A 19,906-nucleotide genomic window follows, 5' to 3' on the forward strand; every position below is an offset into this window, starting at 1 on the left:
GATTAGGGAATCGGGTTCGCCATCTCCTGGCGTTATGCTTTCACTGCTATTCAGCAGGCTGGAGAAGTGTTCCCTCCATAATTTTAGTATGCTCTCAGCGTCAGTCACTAGATCACCTCTGGGGGTTCTACAAGAGTACGCTCCGGTCTTGAAACCTTCTGTTAGTTGCCGCATCTTTTCGTTGAATTTTCGAGCATTACCAATGTTGGCCAGCTGGTGAAGCTCTTCGTACCCACGCTTTTCAGCCTATATTTTATATCTGCGTATGCGTCTCGCTTCCCTCTTCAACTTTCAATTCATCTACCCAAGACATTTTCTTGACATCAATATCTTACTTAACTGAATCACCTTTAGGTCTATTTTTGTGTTAATTGCTTCCTCTGTCTACTGAATATTTGCCATTTTTCGAGTTGTGACTCTTTTGTAGTTAGGATGCGATATTTTAAAGATATTCATTCACAAAGTTCGATAGTTTTGATTGAAAAAAAAGGTTTCCATCATTCATATTTGTAGCATCGTCTTTTTGGATTTGGTGTCATTCAGCACCCTTCAATATTCCGTCGGCACATCATGATTATGACATTTTAAGTTTAGCGTATGCGATATATGAACCTGCGCCTTCGGAATGGACGGAATATAACTACAGTCTACCACTTACAGAGCGGCACCCTTCCACAAGCCTTGAAGCGCCATAGCAGTGAGGAGTCGTTCTAACATTTTTGTATCTTGTCTTCATCGAAAGTGGTTATTTCACCTACGTGAATTAGTTAGAGATGTTTGGGGTCGCTCCCGATCGAGCCTGATGTTTGGCTTTACAGCGTCGTCCTTTTTCCTCGCTCATTTAGCCGGCTACGCTGTTTGAGGCTAACTTAATGTTCAGTAGTTTTGAGTTCCTAACAAGTTTCCAGTATATGTACACCAGAGTTGTGGTTTATTGTTTCATATGTTCTCACCAGATGAGGTTCTCTGGTTCTCACATTAAGCTACCTAGTGTTTTTTGCTAAAACATAGTCCTTATTTTAGATTTTTCTTTTCAATATTCCTATTTTGGTATACGAACCCGCAAGAAGAGGTCAACAAATAGTATATTAACCCCAACTACGCAATAACAATCCAAAAAAAAGTTGTCCCAAAAGCAAAGCGAAATGAAAATAGTATAAAATAGACAATATATACATACATATTAAAATATAACGGGCCTGGGAGGACACGCGAAGCGAACTTGAACTAGTCAACGCACATGAAAAGGAGCCAAAAAGGAAATAATACTTCTAATGTGGTATAAAAAGTAAAGAGAAAACAAGCAAAATAGGCAAATAAAGCAAAAACGAAAAGGAGTGAGAAAGATAAGCACAAAAGGAATTGAGCAAACACAAACAGAGCGCATAATACATATGTATTTAAATGGTAGGCTGGAGAGGAAATTATGCTGTACGTATGTATGTATGTATGTATTGACAATGGTACGAGGGTGGAGGATAAACAGGAAAAGCCGATACTGAAACGGATGAACAGGCGAAACCAGCTGATATGCGAGGAGGGTAAAAAAAATAGCAGGAAATCGAATAAACGGCAACGGAAGCTTTGTGAGGGGGCGGCGAAGTGGTAAAGGCGGAACAATACGGTCGTATAGCAGCACGCAATGACATTGAATTATAAACAAGAATAGAGGTGATGGAAGAAAATGGCTTACGCACGCAGAAGCCGAACACATGGACAACAACAAACACTTGTGGAGCAGGGCATGTATGGCGTTGTGTTGGGCGGCATGTGTGTGGGGGGAAAAGACAGCTGAGCGCACAAGGACAAGCTGTGTGCAGCTTAAAAAGGAAAACGAGAGTGTGCGCTCACCACTTTATTGCAGAGAGCGTGTAACGGAATTTCACATAAACGAGAGAGATAAAGGGAGGGCGAGGCGACCTACCGCGCTGGGTGGGTGATAATAAAACGCCGTGGGCGTAATTGTTAAGTGTTGCAAGAGAGCAAGGATTTTGTTGTTGTTGTTTTTACGAACGAGTGGAACGCACAAAGTAGCGTTTTGCAGGATATTCGATTTCGCTTTTAATAGCAGAGGAAATGCAGTTATAGTGTCTAAATTTAGAGGCGAGTAAAAATTAACGACAAACAGCAACAACAAGCACCCAAAGACAACAACCAAACAACGAATAACAGTAACAATCCTTAAGCAACACCAACAAAGCGGCTAATAGTAGCAAACGCCAACACAACGACCCAAACGCTCAGCTGTTTTTAGACGCCAGCACCGACTGTGCTTACAAGTGCTGCAGTGCGAAGCTTTGTGGCTTGTTCCTGCACAACGATTTGCCGATTTTATTAGCAGCGTTGAATGTGGAAAAGCTGTACGCGCAAATGCCAGGCGGCTCTAAAGGCAACAGCTAGTGGGCATGCCTTGCCTGGGGAGCGTGAGCGGCGACAAACGAAAGTAACTGTTGCTGCCGCCAAGCGTATCCACACAGCGCTAGCGGGCAAGAAAGTCCGCACAAAATTAATGTAACAACAACAACAAATAAAGTCATGAGGCGCTACCGGCAGTTGGAGACGCTTACATACACCTTGTTGTTTATGTATGCCTGTCTGCGGTGTAATTATGTGGGCGCTGCGCGGCGCACGCGGTCAGCTGCATATTCAAACGCGCGCGGTAGACGCGTCACTGCTGAGCGCTTGCAGCCATAACTGCGCCGCGCTTTATACAATATCTCTTTCGCCGCGTACACTTGTATTGGAGCATCAACCCCTTAACTGCAAAGGTGTGCGGTACTCATTGCTGCTGCTGTACTTTGCAGAAATCTCTGAGTGCGTGTGTGTGTGCGCGCGCTTTTCATATGTGTGTAGGTTTTGCCCAGCGGTGTTTAGAAAACATATGATTTGCTGTGGTTTTACTCTTGCTTTCATTCTGAGCGCAAAGGCAAGCAATAACGACGCATGCGCTCCACTTACACACACACGCGCGCGCCTCAGTATGCACAGTTACTTATAAATACCAGCGCGTCAGTGGCGACGCGGCGTAAAAACGCCTACGTTACTGTTTTCTCGTACTTCACACCGTATAGGTGAACTGGGCGCGCTTTGCTTGTGTGTGCGCGCGCCTTAATATCAAGCAGATAATATGTAACAACAAATGCGCTGATAAGGCGCTCAGCAAAAGCGAGCAAAAACGTTGGCAGTAAAATAACATAAGATGACAAGCGGTGGCGGCGAAATTTGAACGCGTCGCATGTGTTAGTCACACAACACATAGCGTTGTACGCTCTCAACTGTGCTGACTCACAGACACATGCAAACGGCGCGCATCCATATGTGCTGCACGCATACAGGCATGCCGACTCGCAGATAGGCACTTCCGTCATACCGTCTGTTTGCCGCTTGCTAATCGCGCGTCCCACTCTCCCACACAGGCGCGCGCAAACATGAAATTCTAACTGTACATGCTGCACGCATACAAGCATGCAAACACGCACACAGCTGTTTTACACATGCATTGGAATCTGTTTTTCTCTGCGCGCGCTGCGCTCTGTCACTATGTGCTGCTCCGCCTCGCTCTGCTGTGCGCCAGCTGCGGCGCGTTTAGCTCGGTTCGGCGCTCGCTCGCACATTCGCTCGGTAGCTCGTCTTTTTTGCTGGCTGTGCTCGCCTTTTTCTTTCCGGCCGCCACGGCTTCTTGACGGGTAAAGGCAAACTTTTGCGCTGTAGATGCAACATTCGAAAAACGTTACGCACGGTGACCGTTAGACGCAGTGACTCGCAGCGGATCGTCGAACAGCTCAGATTAGCACAGTGTGGTGGGCACATATACAGGCTCCGCGCTTTTAGTGTTCGGTACAAAGCAACGCACTGCTCTAACCAACCAGCAATTGTTTTCTTTACGTCGAGCTGACGATGACGCGCGTTCGCGTTTCACTAATTCTATAGCGCGGTGCGTGTAAGAAATATTCTTTCGAGTAAATATATAAATAAATTGATTAAAAATATATCCGCTAATTTATATATATATGTATATAAATATATATTTGAACAAAAGGTGAGGCGCTAGCAAAACAATAATAATAACACACGGCGCTAATGAAAAGCGAAGGTGTGCAGAAAAAATATTCAAAATAAAAATAATTAAATTAAAATATAAATAAATAAATATATTTTTTATTAATTGTTTTTGTATGTTAATCGCTAATATTTTCGCAAATCGCGTGCTGATAAAAACCGCAATATTGGACTGACTGTTAATTTAAGTAGCATTAGTCGTTAAAAAAGCGTCTCGAAACCCCAAAATAATCGTCGGCTGTGAAGTATTCTTGCGCCGCGTTATATGCGGACAAAAAAATAATTTAAAAGATATTTTGTTTGGCCTCCTAAGTCTAAATAAAAATAAATAACATTTGGCGGCACGCGTAATTTTAATATTAGCATTTTATTTATAAATAATTTTGCTAGTGAAAGCAGCAAATTAAAAATAACAATAACAATGGTGTTGGTGCTGGCAATGTTGAAACAGTAAAAATAAACATTAAACATTTGTAAATAATGCTAATGTAATGGATTAAATGTTTTTGTGTTGGAAATGAAAAAAAAACACAAAAAAACAAATTTGGTTGGTGAATGGAAATTTGAAAAAAAAATTAATAAAACTTTAAATTGAGTTTTCTGCTAATAAAAATAAAGAAAAAAATGATAATGATCAAAATAAAATAGTATATTAAAAAAAAAATATTTTGTAAAAAATATTTTATTATGCCAAAATAAATAATAAAAAAATAAATTAAAAATAATTAATAATGATAACTAATTAAAAATAATCAAATTAATTAATATTAATAAATTTTAAATAATTAAATAAATCAATAATAATTAAAAATATTGATTAATTAAAAATAATTAAATTAATTAATTTATAATAATTTATAATAATTAATTTAAAAACTTAAAAAATAAATTAGAATTATTTCTAAATAAATAATTACAAAATTATAAAATTTGTTTTCATAAAAAGATAATTGAAAATTTTTTTAAATTAAAAAAAAATAGAAATAGATGCGGCGATAATAACAAGAAATATATATTATTATAAATAACGTAAAAAAAATATGTAAAATTAAATTACATTAAAAATTAAAAAACGAATTAATTAAGTAACCATTTATTTGCAAAATTATTATAAGATTAATAAATTTATATAATTTCGCGTAAAAATCTACCGTTTGGTTAAATATTTTTTTTTTTAATTCTGATTGTTTAAAATAAAAAGCTAAAGCTCCAAAAATTATAATTTTAAAAATATAATTAAAAAAGAAATCAGTTGGTTTAAGAACTAATAAAAACATAAATTTAAAAAAGTATGATTTTAGAAAACTCATTAAACAGAAAATCAGGTAATACGAAAAAAACAACATTTTAAGTAAAAAAAAAAAATTAACAAAAAATATTAATAAAAAAAAAAAAAAAAAAAAAATTAAAAAAAAAAAAAAAAAATAATTAAAAAAAAATAATTAAAAAAAACAATATATTTAAAAGATTAAAAAAATATTAATATAAAAATGGAGTTCAAAAAATGGTCATTTTAAAACTTTAACCATTTATGCATATTCAAAAGTAAATATGAAATTAAAAATAGAAATTATAAAATAACAATAAATTTATATAAATTTGAGTAAAAATTTTGGCCACAATTCGACTTCATTTTGTATACGAGACTTAAAAATTATTTTCAAAAGGTGGTATTAAATTTGAGTATTTCGAAAGTCAGTTTGTTTGGGGAAAATCAGACATATAAAAAAATTACTGAAAAATTAAAATTAAAAAAATTAAAATTTTCAAAACTGTATTAAATAGATAATCAGCTAATATAATAAAAATAAAAACTTTAATAAAACAATAATATTCCAAAAACTACATATAGTTTTAACATTTTTTAATAAAAAAATCAGATTGATTGAAGAAAAGAGTTAATCAAATTTCAAATTTAAAAAAAAATGAGGTTAAAAATTGTATTAACTAAAATTCAGATTGTTTGAAAAATGCAATGAAAGAAAAGAAAAAATAAAAAACATGATAAACTTAAACCAATTGTGATTTTAAAAATTTTATTAATTAGAAAATCCTATTTTTTGGAAAAAAGATAAAGAAACTTTATTAAAAAACTAAAATTTAAAAAATTATAATTTTAAATTGTTTTTTTAAATTTAAAACCAGCATAAGATTTATAAATTTTTATTATATTAAAAATTAAATTTTAGTCAGACTTTTTTTAATTGCAACAATAACGACGTCAAAAAAGCAAAAAATTTATATTAAAAATTTGACAGTAAATATAAAAATTATAAAAATAACAACAAACTTATTACATATGCTCGTTAAATAAAAGCAAAAGGTGAAAAGAAATAAAAAATTGTAGTCAAAAAAAATATTTCGTAAATACACATAATGCAAACAATTAAAAAAAAAATTATAATAAATTATGTGAAAAATAATTTGTTTAATAAAAATTTAAAAAGTGATTAATAAATATATACATTTCATTTTATGAGGAAATAATAAAAAAAGAAATAAAAAAAAATATTTTTTTTGCTATTAAAATTTAAAATATAATAATTTTATTAAAATATTTTTAAAACGCTTTTATTTTTTCAATGCAAAAAATGTTTTCAGTTTTTAATTCTGTGCACAATCTCGAATTTAATTTTAATAAAATTTTTCAAAACAGGTTTTAATCAACTTTAAAATATACTGCAGATTTTAAACATTTTTGATAAACATTTACCATAAAATATAAACTAAAGAAAAAACCGTTTTTTGAAAACTCTCCGAATTCGTGTGGTGATATTTGTATGCTGAATTTTGTAGACTTTGTGAAACGCAAAAAATAAGCATTTCTCAATTTTTTGAAGTGAAATCAAACTTTTGAAAAACTTACAACTAAAAGCAGTGAGTGAAAAATAATTAAATAAACAACAACAACAGGAAATTCAGCAAAATAAGTTGCAGCAGACATATAGTGCTTGAGTGGAGAGAAACTTACGAAAATTTTGCAATTTGCTGTAAGTAAACAAATAATTAATTTGAATTAATTTTTAGTGAAAAAAAAATTTTTTTTGAAATATAGCCATATACATACATATGTATATTATTAGAAGAATAGTGAATTAAGGACTATACCGAAAATAAACAGCAGACTGGCGAATCAGTATTTTCTTGCCAAATTTGATTATTTTTTTGACACTGACTGGTCGACAGCACCATTTTTGGGAACCTGGTAATGTTTTGAGTCCATTTTTACATATTATTTCATCGTCATTATAATGCACTCAACGGTTTTGCTTTTTTCGCCAAATCGCGTACGGACCTTGTTTTAAGGCCAACATTTTTTACTTATTTTATTTTTATTTCAAATCGTTAACTTTTTGGGAATCGTTTGTTTTTTTTTTTATAAATTTTTAAATTATTTCTACGCTTATTTTAATATTTTTCACACCATATACACTGACTTTAAACCAGCCAGCTTTCTGTATGAAATGCTTTTTTCGGTGCAGTAATTCGCCTACGCATGTGCTCTTTGATTCGAAGCATCTCGAAAATGATATTACAAATGACGGAGAAAAAAACAATAGAAGCAGAGCTGATCACGCTTTCTAATGGTACTCATCGCAATGTGATCAAATGGCTACTTCATGGAAAACACTGAATTGAAAGTGTGCTATAATTTTGAAATTTTTTTTTTGCATTTTTTTAATTATTTTCATTATATTTTTTACAAGAATTATTTTACCATAATTTTAGCTTTCACGTTTTTCTTTTTTTTTTTGAATTTTTAAAATTTTTTATTACAATTATTTTACCATAATTTTTACTATAATTTATAAAACTTTTTTACTATAATTTTTAACTGCAATTTTAAACTTTTTTTATTTTTAAATTATATTTTATTTTGATTTTCTACTATAATTATTTTATCATAAGTTTTGCCATCACTTTTTAGCTGAAATTATAATGCTATAATTTTTGCTATAATTTGAAATCTATTAAGTTAGTTTTTGTCTTCACTTTAAATAAAATCATTTATTATATCTAATTTTTGTTATATTTTTTTTGCTATATTTTGTTGCTATAATTTGTTGCTATAATTTTTTGTTTTAATTTTTACTGTAAGTTTTATCATTTTTTTAGTTTTAAAATAATTTTTCAAACCTTTTCGGTTTACCATAATTTTTGATGTACCCTTTTTTACGATAACTTTTTTCCTAAAATTTTAATTTATTTTTAATATTTTTAAGTTTAAATGGTTTAAAATAGGTATATCGGTATTTTAGTTTTTATTATTATTTTTTGTAATTTTATTATAAAAAATTGCAATTTAAGAAAAAAGTCGTTGCATCTTTGTTTTAATTTTTAATCATTTTTCTGGGCAATATTTCGCAGCGGCAACAATACGAAAACGGTTTTTCACTTCCTTGTTTATATTTTTGCAATCTAAATATGCATTTCAATCTTTAAATTGTAGCGTTCTTCTTTTCCTTCAACTTTATTCATCGCCGCGCCTTCGTAGCTCGCATTTCTCTCATTTCACACCCAAGTCTCCAGCTGATAAGCCAAGACCTTTTGCATGCGACGCTTGTGAGTTCACAAGCTTCATGTGTCACTTCATTATGACTTCAATCAGTGCAGCGTATTTGGCACATTTAAAAACGCTTAAGTTGAGTTTGCTAAAAAATTGAAGCTATGTCAAAAGTTCCATATCTTTGCGCTCGTTTTCCAACGTTTCTCCTGTTTTTTTTTTTATAAAAATATGCTACTGTTACCAGCCCACATTATTTTGGTACAAAAAATACACCTGTGGCACTCTCTTCGTAAATTTTGAAAATTATGTTTATTTACTCTTTCTCATGTTATGATAGACAGCATTCATCGCTATCTCCACCTACACTCAGCGCTTCTTTACACTCTAGTGCTAATCGGTTTGCCATTGTGTTATCTGATTTGTTGTCTTTATCAATTACGGTTACTCAATTCAAGTTTTAAGTTATTCTCAAACTGAAATAGTTTTGAAAGTTTTGTGTGAGATTTTATCGTTTGTTAAATTATTTGGAGGTGAGTGATATTGATTATTCAACTGATTTCCAGTTGTAGAGAGTTTAGTTGTATAGGGCTTAGTTTATGTTCTGTTTGCTTGTAAGTTTGTTCTGAATTATGTTTTAGCCAATCTTCAGCGATAACCACTTAATTAATTTTCAATTTAAATTAATTTTTCAAATTTTTCGGTCTTAGTGGACTTAGTTATTCTTCTCTTTGTGCGCTATGTTGCCATAATATAATTTTTTATTCAGTTTTCTTTTATAATTTCGTCTTTGAAAAACAAAATCAAAATTTAAGTAAAATTAAAAGTTCGTTTAAGTGCAACCAGGTTTATTAGAAATGCCATTCTATCAGTAAAATAAATCTATTTGGATTTTGTACGATAATTTGACTAAATTTTGAGTTTTTAAATTATTTTTTATTATAAGTTTATACTTTACTTTTTTCCTATAATTATTGTACTAAAATTTTGCTATAAATTTTTACAATATTTTGCTATAATTTTTTGCTACATTTTGATTTTGTTAAAGTTTTATTATAATATTTACTATTATTATTTACCATAAATTTTACAATCACTTTTATGCTACAATTTTGTAATAATGTTTTACTATAATTTAAAAAAAAAATTATTTTTACCATACTTATTTTACCATAATTTTTGCTACCACTTTTGTGCTATAATTTCTAACATTTGTTTTATGATTGCTTAAATTATTTTTCATAATATTTTTTGCTAAAATTATTTTGCCATAATTTTTGCTTTCACATATTTGCTATATTTTACTGCAGTTGTTTTACCATACTTTTTTATAATGTTTTACAATCACTTTGTTACTGTATTTTTTACCATTTTTTGAATTATTTTTTAAATAATTTTCTACTCTAATTTTTTTATAAAAAATCCAATAAAAAAAAATGGTAAAAATTATAACAAAATATTATTACAAAACTATAGCAAGAAAGTACTATAGTTTTGTAATAATATTTTGTTATAATTTTTACCATTTTTTTTAGTTTTATTGAAATTTTTACCATACTTATTTTAAAACAATTTTTGCTGCAAAAATTGTTAGCAAATTTAAAAAAAAAATTTAATTATTTTTCATTATATTTTTTTGCAAAAATTATTTGTCCATAGTTTTTGCTTTTACATGTTTGTTATATTTTTGGATTTTTCAAATCTTTTTCTACAGTTATTTTATCATAATTTTTTAAAAGCATTTTTTTACCATAATTTTTTACCATAATTTTTTACTGTACTTTTTACAATTTCTTTAAATAATTTTTTATTATAATTATTTAATCATAATATTTGCAATTACTTTTATGCTGAAATTATAATACTATAGTTTTTACCATAATTTTTTACAATCACTTTTTTTAATTTTCACTGTAATTTTCACCTTTTTAATTTTTTTAAAATTATTTTATATTACAACTTTGTACTATAATTATTTTATAATAATTTTAGCACACACTTTTGTGCTGAAATTATGATGCTATATTTTGAATTTATTAGGTTAGTCTTTGTTAGCAATTTTTACTAAAATTATTTTATTGTAATTTTTGCCATAATTTTTTGCTATAATTTTTCTTAGAATTATTTACTGTTACTTTTACCACTTGTTTTGAGTTTTTTAATTTAAATTATTTTTAAAAGTTTTTGCTATAATAACCGTACCATAATTTTTGCCATAACTTTTTTCAAAGGAACTATTGACGATTTTAATAATAAAGTCAATCGATCAATCAATGCTTACGAGTTCACGTCTATGAAATTGTACTAATTGGCTGTCTAGGTCGTTTAAATACCTTTGTATATTCAAGTAATTAAATACACCTCAGTTGAAAAACTTTTTTAGGGTTCGAATGAAGGAAAATTGGATTTCCAAAATGAATTTCATGTCGAAATAAATCGTTGAAGCAATACTTAAGAAAGCTTATTTATTCAAAACATATTTTCTGCAATGAAATATTGCTCATTTGATTATTTTTGAGCACTTCTGTTCAAGAAAATTTTGCAAATTTCTCTTGACGGAGGCAAATCGATATATTATTATGGTTTATTATGCGATTATATATCTTTAACTCAAATTTCGTAACAAAATTCCAAGAACTTCACTTAAATGCACCATAGTAGGTCTGTAGAGTGACCTGAAATAGGTTGGAAAATCATTAGTTCTTAGACTTTGTTATCGAAAATTAATTGAATGAGTTTTTATTCATTAAGTGCGAGTCACTAAACTCTTGATTAAGGGGAAATCCAGAAAATTTATAAAGAAATCCAGTAAACATTATGCAATTTGAGTAGCTTTCGGTGAGCCAAGTGACTCACATTCATGCCCCAGTTCTTAATATTTGACTTTTACAAAGCTATTGACAGCAGCATTGTGAGCTTTCATATTTCCCATATTTATGAATAATAACAAATTGTTTATTTATAAATAATAAAATTTAAATTTAAATTGCAAAAAATATTACTAAAAATAATTGTAAGAAATACCGAAATAAATTCACTTTTTTTATGACATCAGTTAGCTGACTGATAACTATGGGCAAAGCCAAGGTTATGCACACTGAGATTGTATCGAACACAGTCACACACACTCAGGCAACCGAAGAGACGTAGGCGCTCGTAAGAACAAATAATTACAAAACTAAAACACCCACACATTCATGAAATAATACATGTGTAGGCATGTGTGTGTGTGTATATACTTCATATGTATGTATGTATGTATATGTATGTGCTGACTAGCCCGCTTGTGTTGTTGTTGTAGCTCGTCACTATCTTATCAACAAAAAACCAAAAAAAAGCAACAAAAGCAATGCCAGCTAAAATGTTGAAAATGAAAGTAAAAGCAAATATAACAACAACCATAAAGGCAAGCAAAATGTGCGAAAATATGTAAAATGCTATTGAGAGAAGCAAAGAACAACAACACCAATAAGTAATTACTATAATGACCTGCTATAAAAGTTAGAATACATACATACACATGTTTAGATAATACAACAGTTAGTACAAGAGCAAGAAACGAAAATACAATATACAAGTAATCTAAAATAAAGCCACAACTACAACAACAACAGCAAGAAAATATCAAAATTAACAACTAATAAAGATTTTAGAATAACGTGCAGTGACAATTGCAATAACAACACATTAAAAACAACAACAACAACAAATACCGAAAACAAAGTAGGAAACAACAACAAATATACAAAAACAACTAAAATACAACAAGGCATGCAATAAAAACAAAAACAACAACACGTACAAAAACAACAACAACATATGCAAAACAAGCACAACACCACCTATGTATATGAAGACAAAAACAATAACAATGCAACAACACAAACAATAAAAACAAAAACAACATCTCGCACAACAACAACAACAACAACAATTGCGGTTATCAAAGCAATAATAATAATGTGAAAGGAAAAAACCAACAACAACAACTACAAGCTCAGCAGATAATGCTTCCACTGCCACACACACACACGCAAAGTTTAAGGCGCAGATTTTGATAAGCCCTGTTGATCTCACTCCTCAAGCAGACACCCAGCATAAGAGGTGCCATGTGCAGCTTGTTTGTGTGTCTTATGACTCGTCTTAACAGCTTAAGCCGATAAGTGGCTGCTAAAGAAAGCTAAACATCAAACATACTCATGCATGCATGCAAGCTGACAACTGGAGAAAAGCGCCTTTGCAAAACGCTTAATCGCCTTGCTAAAGTTCACTTTGCAGATTTGTTAGCCACATTAGTTGTGTGCTTATATTTTTGCATATATACATACATACATACATACATACTAATAATATGTGGTCACGTATGCATGTATGTGTGCATGTAGTAAATAATACTCATCGGTGATAACGGCTATTATCAGCAGCGCAAATCAAGTGCTGCCGCCGTCTGCGTCTCATGCGACCACAACGTGTGCCACTGAATTTTTTGGCTATGCGACGAGAGATAGATTCGCACGTTCACACACACACACACACACATAAACAAGCTAACGTGACTTCGGCTGATAATAGTTTGTGTGTGTGTGCGGAATTTGGCTTGTTACTGTATTTTTTCTTGATTTGTGGCTGTTGTAAGCGCATAAACGCATATGTATGTGTAGGTGTGACACGCAGAGGCGCTTATCGCCCAACAGTGGTAGCGTAGTTTATTAATTATTGCAATTTTTTTTTATTTTTTAATTTTTACTAAAATTACGATTAATGAAATTAAAAATTATTTTGCAAATTTAATTTAAATTTATTTGATAATATATCATAATTAAAATAATTGTTCTCAATTTTATAAAATTTTCTAGTTTTATAAATTTTTTTTTAAATTCATAAAATATTTTTTTTTTTCAATTTTATAAAATTTTAGTTTTATAAAAAATATTTTTTATTTATTTATAAAATTTATAAAATAAAATAATTTCAGTTTTATAAAAAATATTTTTTTTTGTTTTAATTTATAAAATAAAATATTATTTTCATTTTTATGAAACTTTTTAGTTATCGAAATCAAACTTGCCATATACCATATACCATAATATGTATTTGAAGTATGCATTTTCACGTCCAAAATTAGTCGAAATCAGAGCATAACTTTTCAAGTTCTCAGTTATCGAATATGTGGAGCTCAGTGCCTATGTATGTTTGACTTATTACCGAAAGTATCGGTCACTCTGTATGGAACCTTAGTAAATGTCAGAGAGCATCGTTTTTTGAAATTAAAATGTCAAAAATGGGGAAAATCGCTTCCAAATGCAATGGTGCACTGTCGTCGTCTAAAATCCATGAATTATTCTTCCACAATTCCGGCCGATTTCGACAAATGTTCTCACCCAAATGTCTCACAAAGGTGTGGTTTTTTGGTTTCGGCTTGCTTGCATGTCAAACTCATAAACCCATGTCTCATTGGCAGTTATAACGCTCGCCATGAATGTGCGATCGGCATTACCACGAGCAAGCATGTCCAAAGAGACCCGTTTACGGTACTCTTTTTGAAAAAAAAATCAGATTTATAAGGACGAGTTGAACAAGAACGCGTTTCATACTCAAAATATTCATCAAAATCATTCGAACGGACTCGACGGAGATGTCGAGCTCTCTTGCCATCTTTGCAGAGTATAAAATCTTCAATTACACCTGAACTTAGCCCTGCCTTACTTGTTGTGGTTGCCTTTAATTTGAATATCTTTCCTTTTTTATCAATGTTTGAGTTCTCCTGTACCCATTTTATCGCACAAAAGCCATTAGTCTTTATGGGATCTTAAGATTTGCGACAATGTAATCTGGAGTGTTAATTTAATTTCTTCCACTTTCCCCTTTTATTATTATTGAATACTCCAGACTGATTGTATCGGCCTACACCTGCATTCATTTGCACCTGCTATTATAGATATACACATACAAATATATGGTGTATACCTATTACACCTATGTACATAGATAAATACCAAACCAAATAAGTATAACACATTATATTTTTTTCGGGTTATCTTGAATTGATCAACACTACCTCAACCCGTATACATAAGCATAAAATATGTGCATTCATTCTTCTAATGAGCACCTACCTCTCTAACCAAGATCCAGTCGCGCAAAATTACCCGCTGAATCACACCGATATTCATTCGTAGCTGCTGAGTATTTTTCATACACTCAAAAAACACTCATTCTAAACTTGACTGATTATCAGTGAGAACTTTGCGTGCTGCTCTGTCATAGACTTGCAAGCATGTGTTCTTATCAGTGACTAAACTGGCATTTGTCGATAAGAATTTAATACTTTTTAATAATAAAATAAGGCCTAATAGTAAGATTTAGTGGAATTTACAGAAAGTGCGCTCTCCGGTTCTCTTCAAAGTCTAAACGTATACATAGCGCTGCTACTCATTGATTTATGTCGTATGTCTTCGCGGGTGTTGCGTCAAACTAAATGCGTGCTTAACGAATTTCGATTAGGTGAGGTCAGATCTAGTTGCTTGCGTTGCTTCGACACTAATTTTTTGTTGTGATTTAAGTGGTTATAAAGAGTTCTAATTTTTCTGCAATATTAGTTAATAATATGCTTGAAGATTTATAGACCCATTTGCTGTACAATTTTCTAAGAATTTATTCTCACAGTTCAGCTTACTGTGCAAAGATGTTAAAGAAATATATATTTATAATAGTTCTGTATCTCTTCTGGAGCTTGTTTCTCCCCTCAATATATTGGTCATTCAACTTTTTTATGAATTTATGAAATTATTATAATTTTTTTAAATTGATTGCTCAATTTTGGAGACGAAATGTGTTGCTGCTTACATTCTAGAATTGAATGTTTACTACTTTCATTGTTGCCTACATTTCGGCGCATTTATTTGAAAGTATGTAAGTCTCTGTAAATTTACTTTAAAATTCAGAAAATGCTTTTTAAAACATATTTAAGGAAATACTGCATGGCGTCTCTAAATTTGCTAATGCCGCTTACAGTCTAGAACTGTTTATTTCTTAAATTTTTTTAAACTATTTGGCCATAATTTTTAAGATCATTAAATTTTGGGTGCATGTATTGATCTTGCTAATTCTTCAGAGAAACAATAGTTCATTAAAAAAAAGATTTTATTATGGTATAGATAGATAAATAAATGATGATTGCACCGCGACCTAAGCTCTATTGTACACTTATTGTATAGAAAGTCCACTGTAAGAATAAATTATTGAAAAAACTTTCCTTAGAAAAAAACATGGCCAATCCAAAAATTTTAAGCATTGCACAACTATTGCCTACCTTTCGGCGCTTAGTATTAATATTAGAAAAATTTTAGTATACCAAAACGTAAAACAAAAACATTGGCTACATATCGGCGCTTAGCATTAAAATTAGAAAATTTCCGATATACCCAATAGTTAAACAAAAAGAGTTGGCTACCTTTCGGCGATTAGTATTAATATCAGAAAAATTCCAGTATTATAAAATGTGAAACAAAGCGCATAGTATTAAAATTAGAAAATTTCCAGTATAACGAAATGTTAAATAAAAATGTTGCCTACCTTTCGGCGTTTAGATTATAATAGAAATTTTCCCGTATACTGAAATGTTAAAAAAAACCTTGCCTACCTCTTGGCGATCATTATTAATATTTGAGAATTTCCAATATACGAAAATGTTCAACAAAAATGTTGCCTACATTTTTGCGCTTAGTATTAATATTAGATTGCATTAGAATGACTGGAAATTATTATGGGAAATATTCAAAAGAATTGTGCACTGAAATAACTAGTTTTGAATAAGTTTTATTTTATTTTCGTTTTGTTCAAATAACTTACCCTTATTTCTGCTCTATGGGAGCACAATTTTTGAGTAAATTATTGCAAATATAGAAATGTATAATAAAAGGAAAGTTTGGAATTTGTTTGGGTAAAAGGAAATAAAGCTTAATAATATCTAGGAAAGAATATATTAAATGGAAACAAATCTCAAAAAAATACAATTTTAGAAACTAGCGTATTAGAAATATAAAGACTTGAAAAATCTATACAAAAAAATTTATTTTTTTTTTAATTTTAATTATTTAATTTTTTTTATTTAGATTTTTTTTTGAATATTAATTTTAAAAATTAATCTTCTTGAATTTTAATCTAAAAAAATTATTTATTTTTTATTAATTATAATTTGAAAAAAAAAATTAAATTTAAATTTTTTAATTTTTTAAAAATTAAATTTTTTTTAATTTTAATTATTTAATATTCTTATTTAAATTTTTTTTTGAATATTAATTGTAAAAATTAATCTTCTTGAATTTTAATTTAAAAAAATTATTTATTTTTTATTAATTATAATTTGAAAAAAAAATTTAAACTTTTTTATTTTAAAAACTAATTTTTTTTTTGAATTTTCAAAATGTTAAAAATTTAATGTTTGAGTATGAAAAAATGTTTCGAAAATATTTTAAAAAAAATTAAATTTTTTAATTTTAATTTTTAATTTTAATTTTCAAAATTTTAAAAATTTAATTTTTGAGTATGAAAAAATGTTTCGAAAATATTTTAAATCTGTAAAAACTCTTCGACACATGTGGGTATTAAAAAAAAAATAAAATATTTAAAATTGAGTAATATGGCTTGTAAGATTTTAAGTTCATGATACACAATTTACAATAACTGCTCAACACCTGCTCGCCCTTAATCGATTTCAACTTCCGTGCGGTGCTTTTCAACTCAGACACCTGTAAGACCTCCGTTGACCTCGCCATGCGAGGCACATTAACAGCAAACCAAAACAAAAACAAAACAGTAAAAAACACTCTAATTAAATGAAATCCAAATGAGTTAAATTAACGGGAAATTGATTAGTGTGACATTTCGAGCAAATTTGTCACCAAAACCACACAGCGCTTATGTGCAGGTTTTCTGGTGCAGCACTTAATCACGCGCCAACAGCCGCTTAGCGTTTCGCCGGGGAGTGAGGCAAACGCACAGCTGAGCCGCTAAGCCGCAGACGCAGTGCCACAGTTCGTTTATCTTTGAACTTTACGCAGAAATCAAGTCGTTGTCAGGCAAATGTCGTGTGGTCGGTTCGGCCAAGCGAGTGCGTAAAAAAGGTTCGAAAACAATTCAAACAAAAAGTTGAAGAACCACACATGACAAGCTCGAGCAATCAGGAAAGAAACAGCATTAATATTTAATCATACAAAGGGAATTATAATGAAATAGAGTCGAGATAATAATAAGAAATAGTCAAGCAACAACAACTGCTCACAGTTATGCACATTTCAATAACTTCTTATGACTTTTTTGTTTAAAAGAATTTGTCCTTCGCATAGTTGCAATTCTAGTTATATTATCGCTAAGTTGCAAGCTAGCGAACTCAAACTGTAAACAGTGAAAGTAGAAAAATATTAATAATAACAGCTTAGTCTAGATCCTTTAGAGTTCCACTTGTTAGAAACTTTTTCCTGCGCTTTTGCTTCCAGCACTTATTCAGCTATCGTTATCCTAAGTTCAGAAAGTGCTCATTTGCTGAATAAGTTCTAAAAGCCAAAATACCAAAAAAGGTTCATACTGGCCTACATTTTAAGTTAGTAACAATATGTCGACAGCAGCGCCATCTATTGGACACACTCCAGTGATACAATGTGCCTCCAATGACTACAAGAATCAAGTAAGTCTGTCAAGAGACACTGTGGCTGCGAAAGCATCTATCAAACTCTGAGAATCTGGGTTCTTAAAAGAACACGTATCTGAACACTTGGATATCCTCACACACTATGAATTTATACGGGATCATTTAGATCATGCAGTCGCCAAACCGAATTCTGGCGGCTCCTTCTCTGCCTATATACCGAGGAAGTTGTGGGTGGAAGAAGGTTGGAGGAGATGAATCAAAGCTTGGGTATAAGGTTGGTGGAGGGGTTTACTGTCAGAAGCTCTATATCAAAGAATTCCGGACTATTGCAGGGTCTTCCAAGCCGAGGTTGCAGCCATTAAAGTAGCAGTAGATCTGGTGCTCCGGAGTGCAGCCTCCTTCAGAGAACTGAACATTCATTCGCATAGCAGAGCGACGATATTAGCTTTGAACTCATTTACAGACTGGTATGGCTGCCGGGCCATAGCGGAATCGCAGAAAATTGCACAGCTAGTGAACTAGCAAGGAAAGGCACCCTGGAACCGCTATCGGTCGAATGGGACCGGGTTGGTGGTCCCGTATCCTCTTGTGTCAAGTCACCAGCATTTGTTTTTCATCTCGGTGTAAAATTAAACGGCTGTGCAAATTTGTATTGGCCACTAAGCGTTTTGTTAATTTATAAGTTCGAACACGACAACATATAATCCATTTCTAAGCTGAAATGTTCACATTAGTAAAAAAGTGGACATATGACCAGACCACATGTCATCAAATTGGAAGCTCAAAACAGGCACTGGGAAAAACAAAATGACAGGAAAAGAACTAACGGGAGTAAATAGGTCACAGTGCTTTTCGCACCAAACCTTGAATTTTCATAAAAGGACAACATTATAACAATACAGGTGCGATTTTCGTCTAATTAACCTAACCGATGGGTGTCAGCCCTTTCATTAGTATTAGGTTTGCTTAGTATGGTAGGCTAATGAGGCACGCATAGAGCAGTTTTTATGCTTTGCAATGCCAGACGGAGTTCCGTTACGAAGTCCATAAGGAGTAGTCATCCTTTAGGATGCCTGCACTTGACACGAATTTTAATGTACTCTGAAGCCTTACTATCGATACCTCTTGCAGTGTCTCATACTGTGCTGCCAGTGCGGGACAAGTGCTCAAGGGATGCTCCATTGTTTCACTGGTGCCTTGTTCCTGACTTCGTACGTATTGCTTAGTATTTAAATTTCTTGTAGAGATTATTTCTTTATTTTATAACCACTTGGTGCAAATATATCTCACCTTCCATGTCTATGGCTCTCATAGCAATATCAAAACTGTGTTAATTTTTTTTTCAAATCGTGTATTTGCAGACTTTTTTCTCTAAAATAACTTAATTTTCGATGTCAAGTCACCAGCATTTGTTTTTTTCGGTGTAAAACTAACGTATAATCCATTTCTTATAAAAAACCCACAGCCTGCTCGCTCATTAGTCCAAGCAGACGGCTTATAAATCAATTACTTCTCGACATTTATGACACAATACACGCACTGCATCTCAAGTCACTTGAGGGGCTACGAAAAATGGCTTTCTTTTTGCATATAATGGTCTCTTTTCGTTCACCCTGTTATCTCTTTCTTGTTTTCTTCTTCACTTATTCTTGCAGAAATATGCTGCCAATTCAAGATGTCACTTGTCAATCTGT

General features: G+C 31.2%; 1 protein-coding gene across 9 annotated transcripts in view; it reads left to right on the forward strand.

Moving 5' to 3' along the window:
* Nucleotides 1–19,906, forward strand: part of LOC126756386 (myocyte-specific enhancer factor 2) — a 236,369-nt gene that overhangs the window by 168,126 nt on the left and 48,337 nt on the right. Inside the window, exon 1 of one of the 9 annotated variants that reach the window (XM_050469422.1) lies at nucleotides 6,778–7,049. The exons of the other annotated variants lie outside the window; for them this stretch is intronic. The gene's annotated coding sequence lies outside the window, so the exon portion shown is untranslated. Of the gene's footprint in view, nucleotides 1–6,777; nucleotides 7,050–19,906 lie in introns of those variants that run through there. 9 annotated transcript variants of the gene reach the window in all.

This window comes from Bactrocera neohumeralis, chromosome 4 (assembly GCF_024586455.1).
Source record: "Bactrocera neohumeralis isolate Rockhampton chromosome 4, APGP_CSIRO_Bneo_wtdbg2-racon-allhic-juicebox.fasta_v2, whole genome shotgun sequence".
In the NCBI taxonomy this organism is placed as follows: domain Eukaryota; kingdom Metazoa; phylum Arthropoda; class Insecta; order Diptera; family Tephritidae; genus Bactrocera; species Bactrocera neohumeralis.